We start from the raw sequence: 15,211 nt of genomic DNA on the forward strand, positions 1-15,211 counted from the left end.
AGAAGTTTCAGAAAAGGTGAAGAATAAGGAGATGCTTTATAAGCTGAAATACCTTTCTGTTGAGGCTATGGAAATAGACAATAAAGTCTTGAAAAAACTCATTTAATTCATGACAGAGTATATAGGGAGGAATAGAGTGTTCAAAGTGTAAATTTTAAATAAAAAGTAGAGTGATTGTGATACAGTAAAGTGCTAGAATAGAGTGAAGCGAAGATTTGAAGCCTTGGGGGGCAATGACAAAACTGTTTTCTAGTGAAGCTCAGAAAGACAGATGAAGAAGACTTTTGCCTTTGAATAACTCATCCTTAAAATGACATCCCTAAACTCATGGCCCATACACACCTCAGAGTGATGTGAAATGGGAGGAGTGAGCTCTGATAACAGCAGTTCTGGGCAGCTGACATCAGGGCAATAGAAAAGTATAACAGAAGTCATTTTCTTGTGAGAAACTCCATAAATTAACAGAAAGAGACTTCTGTTTCTCTACAAAGACTGATGAAAAGACTGTAGCAGGAATTGGGACTGTTTTAACCATCAAAGTTCCAAAGTTTTTGTCTCTGTTGTCATGTGAACAAGGGAATGGTGGGTAGTAAGGGATAAAAAGGGTTTTCTGGGAGTTTATTCTGGTATTTTTATTATTGTAGTTTGTTAATAAACTTTCTTTATTCCTTTTAAGTTTTATGCCTGTTTTGCTCTTGTTCTAATCCATATCTCACAGCAAGAAATAAGTAATTTTTTTAGTTACTAGTTTAAAACCACAACAACTACTGAATATACTTAAAACGCCCTTGAGTTCCCTGGTTCAGTACATCTGCTTTAGGGGCCTAATTACAAAGAATGTAAGAGCAGAGTGAAGCAATTTTTCTGTGATTTCTGTAGTTCCACCCAGACTTCAAATTTATTATTTAAAATTACCGATTTGTCATTTAAGCCCAAAATACTGCTAATAGCAGATTATACATATAATTGCTCTAACAGGTCTAACTCCCACACAGTGAACACTGCAACACAGAATGGGAACCCTGGGGAAACTTGATTCCCAGGCAGGAAAGTTTAGACTGTGAAGCTGCACAAAGAAAGAGAATAACCAATCATTTGAACATGGAATAATATTTTCTCCCAACAAAAGTCTACTTAGAGAGTTGCCTACTGGAATGAGGTAGGGGATTAACCTATATGCCCTAAATTCCTACTTTGGCATGGCTCTTTTTTTCATTAGCTTGCTGTCAGTGTGGAAATTCAGGGCACCAATAAGCAGAACCAAAATGATCCAAATTGTCCTAGGGATTTTCTACCATGCTGATTCTGAACATTCCCAATTGTTTTCATGTTTAACCTTGCTTTTACAGCATGCAGTTAAAGGTAGTTACCTGTCGTGGTTTTAAACCAGTAACTAAAAAATTACTTATTTCTTGCTGTGAGATATGGATTAGAACAAGAGCAAAACAGGCTTAAAACTTAAAAAGGAACAAAGAAAGTTTATTAACAAACTACAAGAATAAGAACACCAGAACAAACTTCCAGAAAACCCTTTTTATCCCCCACTACCTACCATTCTTTTGTTCACATGACAACATAGAGACAAAAACTTTGGAACTTTGGTGGTTAAAACAGTCCTAATTCCTGCTACAGTCTTTTCATCAGTCTTTGTAGAGAAACAGAAGTTTTCTTCCACTAATCTATGGAGTTTTCCACAAGAAAGCTATTTCTTGCTATAGAATTCTATTTTCCTGATGCCAGCTGCCCTGAAATCTGTCATCAGAGTTTACTCCTCCCATTTCACATCACTCTGAGGTGTGTACGGGCCATGAGTTTAGGGATGTCATTTTAAGGATGAGTTATTCAAAAGCAAAAGTCTTCTTCATCTGTCTTTCTGAGCTCTACTGGAAAACAGTTTTGTCATTGCCCCCCAAGGCTTCAAATTTTCGCTTTACTCTGTTCTAGCACTTCACTGTATCACAATTACTCTACTTTTTACTCAAAATTTACACTTTGAACACTCTATTCCTCCCTATATACTCTGTCATGAAGTAAATGAGTTTTTTCAAGACCTTATTGTCCATCTCCATAGCTTTAACAGAAAAATATTTCAGCTTATAAAGCATCTCCTTATTCTTCACCTTCTCTGAAGCTTAATTCTTTTCATTACTGTCTCTGATAGTTTATAAAGTCTCTTTACATGTTGATTACTCTCTCTTTCTTTCTCTGGATAAAAAAAGATTAATCTGCAGTTGTCATCTGGGTAATGAAAAGGTTAAAATCTTGCCCAGGCTTTGAAGATGGTTCTGTGATCTCTGCCGGAGCAGCAGCGGGAGTTGTCTGCGTTGGAAGATTCTTCATGGCTGCTCTGGAAAGTGTGGTCACTGTCTCAGCCTGCTGCAGGTCAAGAGCTTTTTTTCTTTCTTTCCTCAGCAGTCTGTGGTGAATTCAGTCCCAGCAAAAACTGCAGCCGAGCCAGGGACCGGCCTGGCCCAGAGCCCGGGGCAAGCCCCGCAGGGCCCATCTCCCGGCTGGGAGCCTCAGCAGGCCCAGCCCAGCCCCTGCCCGGGCCACATGGCCTGGGCAGAGAACGAGCGGCCAGCTGGAGCTCTGTTACCTTTCACAGCCAGAAAACAAAGAGGACAAGAGATCCCTGACTTTACATCTTAAGGTAGGGTTCACAAGTTGATCTCACTTTTCAATGGTCAAAACTGCTGTCAATTCTTAGAAATGACTGATAATTGGTCAGGAGGAAAGACTCCCATCAGTCCCCAGCAACTTCAACTTCCTTAGCTCCCAAAGCTATCTTAAAGGTAAAGCCACCCCATGACATTACCTTTCTGTTTTTGTTACCATGCCTCTTAAATAAGCACATGCCTTCATAGCTTCCCTATCTATTTCCTACTGCCTTCTGTTCTAATTACCTGTCCTCTACCACTCCCGCAACACTATACACTTAAAAAAAAAAAAATGTAGCAAATGAGAATTATACAGTTAAATTATACTACTCTTAAAATCTTAGCATAGAATCCTGGTTGTAAAAAGCCATCCTGGACAACTCTACTTAGACTGTTTTCCTCTGTGCAAAACCATTCCCTTAAGAATTATTTCTACTAATCTTTTTTTCCACCCTGGAAAAATGTAATTTCAAAAAATATTATGAGAATAACTGCAAAACTATTCATAGTTATTACATACAGTATGGAAAAAGGAATATCTGCACTTGAATCTACAGTTATCTATGGCAGCACCTGAGTTACTACAGCCTTTCCCTCCGTGCACCACAATTGCCATAGTTCAAGGTTATATTAAAGTACCTAGCAAATATTAATAAAGCAAGAGAACGTTTGAAATAAGACTTTGGGCATATCTGTTTTCCACATATGAAAGAGAGGATGAATAATTTTTTGTTAAAAACATTTGCAGAAGTATAAGGAGTGTATATTACTGTGCCTCCCCAGCCTCTTCACTGGACTGCTCCCAGAGTACTTTCTACTGGTAATTTGTAATAATATATTATTTGATTTAGTTCAAAAGCTCTGAGAAGACTTATGCCCCAGGTCTGCATAAGCTGCTTCCCTTAAGAACATGCTCTAGTCTTTGAAAAACCCCAACATGTCTCCAGTTTTGGTGTGTTCCTCTGGGGAGGAAAAAATAAATGATTGCAGAGCAGATAGTTCTGCTAGTGAAACTGCACTCACGCTGTGGGCACCTGCCTTAAATGGTGCCATACAAATGCCCACCACAAACTGCTGCGGTAAAATGGTCCAATTCTTAAACTCCATTCTGGGTTGCAAGCAGAGCCCTCAGCAATAAATATTTTTCAGCAATTTTCTTCCTTTGCTGAGTATTCAGACAACTCAAACTATTCATCTCAAAACAAGAATTTTGGAAGATTTTGAATTTGAGTTTGCTGAATATGCCCAGTATAATGAATACTTGGGCATACAAATAATGTTGTGAGCTATCAAGGGCGCCTGAACTACGAAAAGATACAATACACAAGCATCTCCAGAATTGTCTTCACTGTTCACCAGAGCCTTTTAGCTGTCTCTTTCTTTACAAATATGGCATCTGTGTTAGTGAGAGGAAAGAGAAGACTTTTGGAGTAATTAGCTGCATTCAAGAGGAGATGTCATGACCTTAAGGAGGATAAAAGCTGAAGAACTCCCAGAAAGTAAATATGCTCCATGACACAGACAAAAGCCCTTTTTAAGGCTAATTTACCACCTGCCAAGTGTGGTTTGCACTGTATTGTCTCAGATATAGACCTCGCTCTTGCCACGATGAAAGTTTATGTTGCATTTCCTGGAAGACAGATCACTGCAAACTACAGAAATACCCCAGTCAGTGATCATTCCAAACAGAGATCATTCCAATGACAAAGATTTCCCATTTCTGTCAGGAGGACAAAATAAAAGCAAAGATCTGCCATTAGACTCCAATAGACTTTTTCAGTATAATAAAACTATACTACTAACAGCTTAATCATCTGGTGCATCAGTGTTTTCATCTTGGATGAGTTATACTGTAACAAGGCACACGTTCAAGCACGCTGAGCTGTCATGTATCTAGACCCTTGCCTCAAATGCTAAGTCTCTTAAAGTCTCCCAGTTTTGGGTGAAACCACTCAAAATACTCCAGTAGGATATTGCCTTTCCTAATTGTCCCCCTCTTAAGTTTAAATCAATCCGTTTGTTATCTTTTAGAAATGGTGAAGCAAACAGACCTAGTACATGTAAACTGATCAATAACTGAAGTCAGGATCTGATGTTATGGAGAGTACAAACCAGCTCCCATAGTTCAGTGTTGAGCTTGACAGCATTTTTCACTTCATTTATACAATGAATGATGATATACTCCTAGTCCAGAGAGGCTAGCACCAAAATGTGAGTGGCAGCAGCTCAATCCCAGGGTAGAAGAGCTGTTCCATAGCTACATGGCTACAAATGAAAACCCTAACACAATTTTAGGGAAGAAATTTTAGGGAAGAAAGGCAACAAATCTTAGGTTGCCATTAACAGCAAGTGTATTGAAAACCCAAGCTATTGCTTTGATGACAGCTTTGTGTGAATTGCAGTGAGAAAGCATCTTCCACAAATATCTTCCTGTCAGTGACAAAACCCAGTTTGCAACACTACATTTATTCTCTAAACAAAGGCAAGAAAGAGTTTATTTCCAACGTCAAAGCTGAGCTAAGCAAGTCTTTTTACAAAAGAAAAAAAGAAATAAGACTGTTAAAATCCTTTTGCTCTTACTTACTGAAGATTTCAAAGACAAAGGGAATTTTTCCCTCACATTTTGCCCAGCACTTGCTGAAATTTACACCTAGTCTCTTTCCTGGCACACATCTAAAAGGAAAGACAGAGTTCAAAAGGAGACAACAATTTACAATATTTTTATCTTAGTGCTGTCATGCCCTAGTGCCTCTTTGTGTCTCTGATATTCGAAGTCTTTCCTGATTTTACCACAGAACACCTGGCTACACTGAAGCATTTCACTACACGCTGTAGTGTTTCTGTACATAGGTGCTGTGCTGTTGAAATCCCTGTAAGATGGAAATTTAAATGAAACCTAAATTCTTGGAAGGAGACATGCAAATATTACTATGCTTTGAAACATTCACTTTTTAAGTCAACCAGTGTCCCTATATCAAATATAATCAGAGGATGTTATGCATATGACAGACTTCAATACTGAAGGCTTTTACTACTGCCCACATTACTGATATGTATTAACAATGGGGAGGTAAAGAAGAATTCTTAACACTTCCTTTAAAAATTGACAAAAAAATTAAATTTGAGGGGTAAATGACCAGGCTAGAAGACAACTGTCCTCATGCAGATGATTTTTTCGGCAATCACTAAGAAAACCACTCAGGCTGCACTGTGGCCTGGGGCAGGGCAGAGTTCACCATCAACAGCATTAAGAGCTCCATACATTTACTCAGCTGAGGCATCCTTGCAACTCTGTGCTTTGTTAAAGGGAATCATAAATTTGCAAACAGGTAGCTTTCATCCAAGTTATAAATGTTAAAAAAAAAAAAAAAATCTCATCTTGTACATGCTCAGTAGAGACCAGTTACAATTAATTAATTCCTGTGTTTATGTGTTCTTACATACCAGATGGCTTGGTGAGCTATTCAAGCACTTCCCAACAGGACATTTTCTGGCAAGTTCCTTACAGAGACTGGACACCACTGGCAGTTTGGCAGAAGCTTCACTATGAACAATGAACAAATATCACTGACAGGCTCAGCAGTTTATCTCAGGAAATGTGCTGCTACCTTGGTAAACCAACTCACTGAGCATAATAAAAATGCAGATCCAAGTTGGCTTGGACACAGTGTTTATCCATAACTTCAGAACCTCTGTGGAGCTTAACTCCAGAGAAGCCATTTCCATGGAAATTCCAGCAAGGCTACATTACAAATGAATAATTTGACTTTAGATCCAGCTGCAACTCAAGGTAAGGAATCACTTTGACATCCGTGTCTCCTGTACATTCCACAGGAAAAATGAGTCATCCATTTCATACATTAAATGGCCCATGTCAAGATTTATATTTGAAACATTCTTGGTAAAGGTGACTAATGGCTAAACTCAGAGGGCACATAAAGGTAACATAGGGGTGAATACTGAATTGTCAAAAAGCCAGTGTTCTATAATTTTCTGTAGAAAAGTCAAATCTACGTGGTGGAAAAAAGGACTATTTATGCAAATAGATGTTGAGAATAATCAGGAATTATTAAAGAGAGAGGAATTAAGTTCAACAAAGCCATTTTAGCTTCCCTGTGTCCCTCTGCTGGCAGTCTCCTCTCATATGTTTTTCTTTTCATCTTCTAACTCAGAACATCTACTTATTTCCACTCCTCTCCCACAGTTCTGCACACTGCTTTACATCCAGCAGAGGCCACAAGTAAGCTGGCAAATGATCTTCCCAGTTTCTTTGTATATCAGGAGTAGGAAGAGGAGTTAAAAAAAAAAAATTAAAAAAATTAGATTTACCTCTCCATTGAATGTAACTCAAATTAGACCTGGCCTTCATTGAAAACAAGTGTAAGTCTATCCTAGCGGATTTCTAAACGTCTTTGAAAGGGACTTCTATGCTGAAACCCATTCCTTCAAATAAGAGCACCTCCAACAACAGCTCCCTGCAGCAAACAAAACAGGCTGAACTTGTTGAGGAGAAATTCTGATTCACAAAGAAATAAAACCTCAGCATTGTTACAGTCAGAGTTAATTAAATATTTATTGCCTAGCAATTATTTCAGTTGCTTACATGCAAATGGATCTCTACTCCACTAAGAGATCATAATTATAACAAATATTTTTATAGCTCATTGTTTCCATGTATGTATATATTTGAGGTTTCCACTTGCTGAAAAATCTCACATCCATCCATACGAATTATTATTATTCAGACTAGTTTAATAGTTCTTATGTGCAATGACTGCCAAGATTCATCACTGAGTAGGAGATAGACTTGGGATACTTCCCAAACCATCCCATATGGAAAATGTATGACGGCTGCTGCAAGGTCAACCTCAGTCACTACCCTACTGCTCGTGGCTGTAACCTCTACTTCTTTTAATGGTTAACAAATTGCTTTCTCACAACTAAATTTTGGGATATAGCACAACATATTTGAAAGATGGCAGAAGAATAAATCCGGAATAACAAATGATAGAACATGTAAACCTTAATTATTGATGGTACTTAACATTAACTGTTTTCAGGATATGGCTATAATCTGCAAACTAAAAAGACCTCAGTCAGAAGGACACTGGGCTCCCAGCTAGACATCCAATAAGAAGAGCAATGACACTTCAGCTCTTGCTGTAATATTCAAACTAGATAAGACAGTTCCTGCTGTGCTGCTGAAATCCTGCTGGACTGTTAAGTACGCAGTTATTCCGTAAGCATCACCTGGACTGTTCTCTGCCTTGTGGGAAAGGTGGAGACTCAAACTTTCTTTAAGCTGTGCAACTGGCAGTGAGGCCTTCAGAGCTGCCTGGAGGGTGAACAATGATGTCTCAGGCCAGCTGTGCTCATGAAGGGCAGAGCAGGGGGATGGCTGGCATCTACAGAAGGCTTGGATGAGCAGGACAGAAGTAACTGGCTTGCCAGAACTGAGAAAGGCAGTTCTGCACTAGGAGAAAGCACTTCCTAAAAAGGCACAAACACACACACAGAGCCAGAAAAGCATTTCACCTTTGCAGAGAACAGCTGAATTCTGTTCTAAGCTGAATTCTGAAGCAAATAGTCTTTCCCTGGTGAACAGCAAGTGTCAGTCTTTGCAACCTCAATGAACTATCTCCTGACACAATTTCAGACAGCTATAGACCTGCATAACAACTTTGAGTGTCCAGTCTTCCAGCTTCACCTCAAAAATAATTTGAGCTTTGTGGCAGATAAAAACTCCCTTCTTTAAAAAGGAGTTTCACCCATCTGCTAAGGAAGAAGCGCGAATAAATTCACTTCTTTTTGTAACATTCCCTTCATACACATCTGTCTTGACACATGACAACATAATTATGCACAACTGAGATGTTTACAGTTACTAGATCTACTTAAAAGGATATGAGATCCCAGGAACACAGACGCCTCCATGCACTGAGGTATCACCTCCCACCTCTTTTACTGTCTGAAATTGGAATAGACTCTGAGTTAAAGAAAAGATGGGACCTCACAACAAAACAATGAAAAGTGAAGATCAGAGGGAGAGTAAAAAAACCCTAATAGTTAACTATGAGTAAAAAGAAATGACAAGTTGAGTCATTAAAGCTCCTAAATAAGTAAAAATCACTGGTGGAATTTCCTGGAAAAAATCCTGGAACATTTAAATATAACCCTGTTGTCCACAAGAAAGTAGATGGACTCAAGCACAATAGAAACACAGAGAAAACAGTGATGTTTCTTAAATGTTGCCCTGGAGCCCTGAAGATCTAAATATCCCTGATCTCCTAAATATCATTCAAGTAAACCAGGATGAGAGGACAAGCTATTAGCCTCAGGTATGCAAGCCTTAAGAACATTGCAACACAGAATACCCCTGTTGGGTGATTGGAATGTTAAAGACTCCTGCAGGAGGAAGGAGAGCCTACTGAAACATTTTTGGCTGCTCTTAAATTAACAAGACAGAAGAAAACCATTACACTTTGACAGATTTCCTTATAAGACAGTGACTTTGTTCAAAGAAGAGATATTGTCAAATACAGATCTACAGACAAGGCTGGTTTTGCTTCCAGAAAAATCATTGTGTGGAATGAGATGTTATAGTGAAAGTGAAGTGAAACTAGGTTAGTCTCACCATTTTAAGAGGAAACTGAAAATCAGAAGATCATAACTCTAAGAATTCAGAAGGGATTTTACAGGTCAAAATGCAAGAGAAGTGCAAAAGGAAGCATTGCAAAAGACATAGCAAAAGTAAAGCCCCAGATAATTTCCAGCATTTCAAAAACTCTGTACCAAAGCTATGGAAATAGCCATTAAAAAAATTGAGTCCCGCAGTAGCAGATGCAGAGGAGACCAGTACAGAGGTTCATGGGGACAGCCAGGAGGTTTGGTTCTCAACAATCTGAGAAAACAAGAGCTGAGATGATGCCTTGGTACTCTCAGCAGACAAAATACAACATTATTTGACAGAACTATATAAATTAAATATCAGTGCTTGCAGCTCAACTTGAAAAATCTTGTTGATATCTGAATAAAAAAAAATGATAAACAGGTGAAATCAAAAATAAAACATAAGGACAGTTCCTACTGAAAGACTGAGTCAAATGCAAGCTACAGTGGGAAGGTAAAGAGCAGCTAGGCTTGTTAGAAAGGGTGAGAATATCAAGAATAAAAGCATGTGTAGCTTTTGGCTTGGTTTAGGGAACAGATATGATGAGAGAAAAAATAAATACCAAACCAATGTAGGACACAATTACAAAGTCCCAAGAAAAGACAAAACCTCATGGAAGGCCCTGAAGGTCAGTAGGATTACAGCAGCAAGACAAGGCCAGCCCACATTTACTCCATCTGGAGCTATGCATATGATCACAGGGCAGTGCTGCTGTTGTCACTACTGCTTATGTGCTATAGTGTTTCTTAAAGTTAAGAGAGTTTATACTATTATTTTAAAAGGAATGTGGCTTCAAAACCCTTCAAGCAGTTCTAAACATCTCAGGTCATTATTTCCTCAGCATATTTCAAACTCAGCAAGCAGACACTACAGTTCACATTCTGTCCAGCTCTCCCCAGGCTCAGGGGAGCAGTATGTCACTTCACTGTCTTGTTTGTAATTTGAAGATTATGCTGGTACACATGAGTTTTGGAAAACTCAGGTCATATACTTTGGCTCAAATGAACATAAACCAGAAACTTGGATATGAATAACCAAGTTTACACAAAGAAATCATTATCATGACCCTTTCATAATCAGCAGTGCTACTGTAGCAAGAGCAGACATTTCTCCTTGCTGCCAGGACACAGCCTGCCAAAGGACATCAACATACACACTTATGCAGAAAGAAACTCGTGGTTTTGATTTCCTATTATGGGTGTGAATGAATACAAAACTTCAAAACAAAATTTCACTGAAATTAATGAGTTCTGCATGACAGAAAAGAACTTGCAGACCCAACATAAAAGTTAGAAAAAATTGGTGGAAACTACTTAGAAGATCAGTTGAAAAGTTAATGAATTTCAATGAACCCAATTATTAACACAGATTCTGAGTTTCATCAGTATCCTGGCCAAATAGGACCACAAGCAGAACCTCTGTCGTGGTTTTAAAGCAGCAACTAAAAAAATTACTAGAAAACTTACTTATTTCTTGCTGTGAGATGTGGATTAGAACAAGAGCAAAACAGGCTTAAAACTTAAAAGGAATAAAGTTTATTAACAGAACTACAAGAATAAGAAAACCAGAATAACTTCCAGAAAACCTCTTTCTCCCCCACTACTCAACCATTTCTTTGTTCACATGACAACATAGAGACAAAAAACTTGAATCTATGGTGTTTAAATCAGTCCCAATGCCTATTAGAGTCTTTTCATCAGTCTTTGTAGAGAAACAGAAGTCTTCTGCTAATCTATGGAGTTTCTCACAAGAAAACTATTTCTGTTATAGTTTCTTATTTCTCTGATGCCAGCTGCCTGGAAATCCGTCATCAGATTTTCTCCGCCCATTTCACATCACTCTGAGGTGTGTTATGGGTCATGAGTCTGGGGATGTCATTTTTAAGGATGAGTTATTCAAAGGCAAAAGTTCTCTTCATCTGTCTCTGTGAGCCTCCCTGGAAAACAGAAGTTTTCTCTTTGCCTCAAGTGGCCCCAAATCTTCAACTATTACTTCTCTTTCTGTTCCAGCACCTCACTGTATCACAATTACTCCACCTTTTGCTCAAAATCCACACTTTCAACACTCCGTTCTTCCCAATATACTCTGAGGAGTTTTTTGAAAAAAAGGAGTTTTTTCAGAACACTATTGTCCATCTCCATAGCTTCAACAGAAAAAATATTTCAGCTTAATTAAAGCATCTCCTTATTCTCTACCTCTTCTGAAGCTTAATCCTTTTCTTTACTGTCTCTGATAGTTTATAAAGTCTCTTTACATGTTGATTACTCTCTCTTTCTTTCTCTGGAAAAAAGGATTAATCTGCAAGTCTCATCTGGGTAATGAAAAGGTTAAAATCTTGCCCAGGCTTTGAAGATGGTTCTGTGATCTCTGCTGGAGCAGCAGCGGGAGCTGTCTGAGATGGAAGATTCTTCATGGCTGCTCTGGAGAGTGTGGTCACTGTCTCAGCCTGCCGCAGGTCAAGAGCTTTTTCTTTCTTTCCTCTGCAGTTTCTGGTGAATTCAGTCACAGCAAAAACTGCCGCCGAGCCAGAGACCGGCCTGGCCCAGACAGAGCCCGGGGCAAGCCCCACAGGCCCCATCTCCCGGCCGGGAGCTGCGGCAGGCCCAGCCCAGCCCCTGCCCGGGCCGTATGGGCTGGGCCGGGCCGGGGACGGGAAGCCAGCTGGAGCTCTGTTACCTTTCACAGCCAGAGAAAAAGAAACAAAGAAATTCCCAGGCTTAGGTCTTAAGGTGGTGTTCACATGTTGATCTCACTTTTCAATGGTCAAAACTGCTGTCAATTCTTAGAAATGGCCAGCTGTTGGCTAGGAGACAAACTCCCATTAGCCTTCTGCAGTTTTAACTTCTTTAGGTGTTTCTCTTTGTTTTCTTAAATGGCAATCTATCATAACCTCATACAAAGGAAGACGGAACCTGAAGAAAGCTGCGGAAACTATGCATAGATGATGGCACAATTGTGCCTTCTGACTCTGAAATGCATTATTCCTCCTCCCCATCCTTGAGTTCATTTGTTTATTCTTCATGATGAAAGGAGCACAACTATGGTCAGCAGAACCATAGGGGATAACTGCTGGAGTCTAATGGAAAAAATTATATATTCATGAAGCGCAAAATGAGAAATTATTTAGAAAAGAATATCGTGCTTGGCAGCTACATTCCAGAACACAGGCAGGTACAATCAAGAAGCGATGAAAGTCATCTAGGACAGCAGATAGGGACATCCTGGGGATGAAGCATATTTCTCTAGGACCTCTTCTGGGCAGCTGGGTTGTTTAGCCTCTCAGAGGAACTTTTTGACCTCTCCTAGCAATAATTACAAACTTCGCTCAAAACTTTGCAGATGAGAATTCTATTTTCTCACTTTTCAGTCAACAAATTCCTCTTTTGCACCATATCTAAACTGTCCAGAAATGATTGAGAAATAAAACAAATGTGGAAAGTGATATGCAAATCATCCAAGGAGCAAGGCACAGCCACAAATCAACAGAAATCTGAATCCAGTTAGGCATGTTTGCTGCTTTCTTGCACAAGCAGGACAATCTTCTCACTGCTGCTCTGGCAGAAGGGAACCTTGTAGATTGTCCACCAGCAATCTTACACAGACTTTGCTGTTCAGACAATTCTTTACACTCTAGAAACACACAGAAAGATTGTGGTTGCAATACTCCCTGGATGTCTGTGTTTACTGCGGGGCCTAGAGCTACCACTGTCTCCAGCTGAGTAGCTCTTGCCTGGGGAGCTGAGATTTATGCAGAGCAGGCTCAGCATGGTGAAATTTCAATACTACAGGGCTGTCTGTAGTATTTGCTTTAAGAAAATAAATATTTAGCTTTGGAAGATTACATGACAGGTACAGACAGGTATTACTTGCATGGTCATGAATATTTCCAAGTACTCTTCGGAAAACAAAACCAAACTCTGCAGAACTGATTGCAGAGCCAGCAACTATATTTTAGCATAAAGGCATCATTATAGTGAGGTAGAATGGGACAAGACAGCAGAGCAGAGATGTACAGCAGCTTGCTGGGACATGTCACTAGCAGCCCCAGGAGTTTACAACCACATAACACATCATATAAACCCATCTGCAACTTTATTCAGTGTCCTGGGCTGACTGACACCATGTAGGTAGAGTCCAAGTACCTCTCCAGCAAAGCAGAAATGACTTAAACAAGGTTTACAAGTTCATCTGCATTTACTCATTTTAATTTCTCTTTCTCTTTGAGCAGTAGTTCAAAGCTGAGTAATTCAGCTTTTAAAATAAAAGAATCACATCATAATAGAGAAAAATATGCCATTGTATAATATATTAAGGAAGTTTTTCAGAATACAATTCTAACCAAAGCTGGCATCAAGCTATTTTCAGCAAGTAGCCAATTTTTAAATTAAAAAAACCAAACTCTAAAATAAGACATGGAGCAAAAGAGGGGCGTAATCAAGATAAAAATATATAAAGAAAATATGCATGACTGCATGCAAAAAAATTGTTTTAAAAGTGATGTTGCAATTTCAAAACTAACAACATGAGAAGGAAAGAGTGTTAAAATATTTTTTAAATCTCAAACACTAAATAATGGTGCAAACAAATGAAACTAGATGTCAGCATTTCCTCAGTCCTGCCCTTTGACATACAGTTTGAAAATCTCACTCTTGCAACTTGTATGAAGAGAAAGACCCCAAATGGCTACAGGATCTTCAGCACTACACATTTGCTGTGTGAAACCTTGGTCCAGGATCATGAAGTTGCCAAGAGAATTTCTTTTTTTTTTTTTTTAACCTGAAACTTGTCTTAGGTACTTGATTTCTGAATACAAAAATCAGTGCTATCTCTAAATTGGGCAATTGTAAATGTGTGTAAAGAGGTGCTTACACAACTTTGATGCAACCTGGAGATGAAAGTGGGAGACACCCTCAGTTTATATTCTACCCTTTCCTATCTGATTCCTGCCTTGTGGCATTAAAACATCCCATGGAAATCATTAATGGGTTTGTACAAACTCTTTTCTTCCCTTAGCCCTCAGACAATATTGCTTCCAAGCACACTGTTAGATACAGAAAAATCACATCTAGGGATGACTTAGATTTTTCAAAGTAAATTATAAATCAAGGCAAATAATTGCCAAACAATGGTTTTCCACACTCAATCAGATCGAGAGCTCAGTCTGTCATCTTTCACGGCATCATAGAATAATTTCAGTTGGAAAATACCTTCAAGATCTTTGAGTCCAACTGTTCCCAAGGTAACTGCCACTATGTGATATTCAGACACCAAAAGCAGAAGAAAAAAGTCTAGTCATGCCCCATGTCTCCATGTCCTTCAGCACAGGCCAAGTCACAACACCTGGTCAAAATCACAGAACAGGAAACAACAGATCCAGCTTTCAAGTATAAATAGACCCTTAAAAATCTAGGGCATCTCAACATGCAGAAGTACATATCCCAAAGCTATCTATGAAGTTGGTTTGACTTTCCTATTACTTTACTTTGAAACAGCTGGCTTTCAGTTTTACTATTTCTTCCTGTCTTGACAATGCCACGTTACCCTGTGTGTTGGTTTTCCATGGCTTTTTTCTTGGTAGTGTGAGGGCCACAGAGGCCACGGAAGTTACTAGAAGCTTCCACCATGTCTGGTAGAGCCAGTCTCTGGCAGCTCCAAATGTGGACATGCCTCTGGCCAAGAGTGGGCCAATTAGAGATGGTGGCAATGCCTCTGTGATAACAGATTTAAGAAGAAAGAAAAACTAAGTTTGTGGCTCATTTGTAATTTTCCAGTCAGAGAAGAGTGCAGTGAGAGTATGTGAGAGGAGAACAACACGGAGACACCAAGATCAGTGGAGAGGGAGGGGGAGGAGGCAATTTAGGAACCGGAGCCAAGATTCCTCTGC

At 39.2% G+C, this 15,211-nt stretch overlaps 1 protein-coding gene and 1 long non-coding RNA gene across 2 annotated transcripts in view; one reads left to right on the forward strand and one right to left on the reverse strand.

The window, feature by feature from the left end:
• The window catches only part of KCNIP1 (potassium voltage-gated channel interacting protein 1), a 226,951-nt gene that overhangs the window by 188,747 nt on the left and 22,993 nt on the right, over window positions 1–15,211 (reverse strand). The window lies entirely within an intron of this gene.
• On the forward strand, window positions 1,015–9,744 carry LOC111935674 (uncharacterized). The gene is made up of 3 exons (XR_002867780.2): window positions 1,015–2,650; window positions 6,105–6,447; window positions 7,718–9,744. It is a non-coding gene; the product is annotated as an uncharacterized LOC111935674 (long non-coding RNA).

Source organism: Cyanistes caeruleus, chromosome 15, assembly GCF_971803275.1.
Source record: "Cyanistes caeruleus chromosome 15, bCyaCae1.hap1.1, whole genome shotgun sequence".
NCBI classification, from domain to species: domain Eukaryota; kingdom Metazoa; phylum Chordata; class Aves; order Passeriformes; family Paridae; genus Cyanistes; species Cyanistes caeruleus.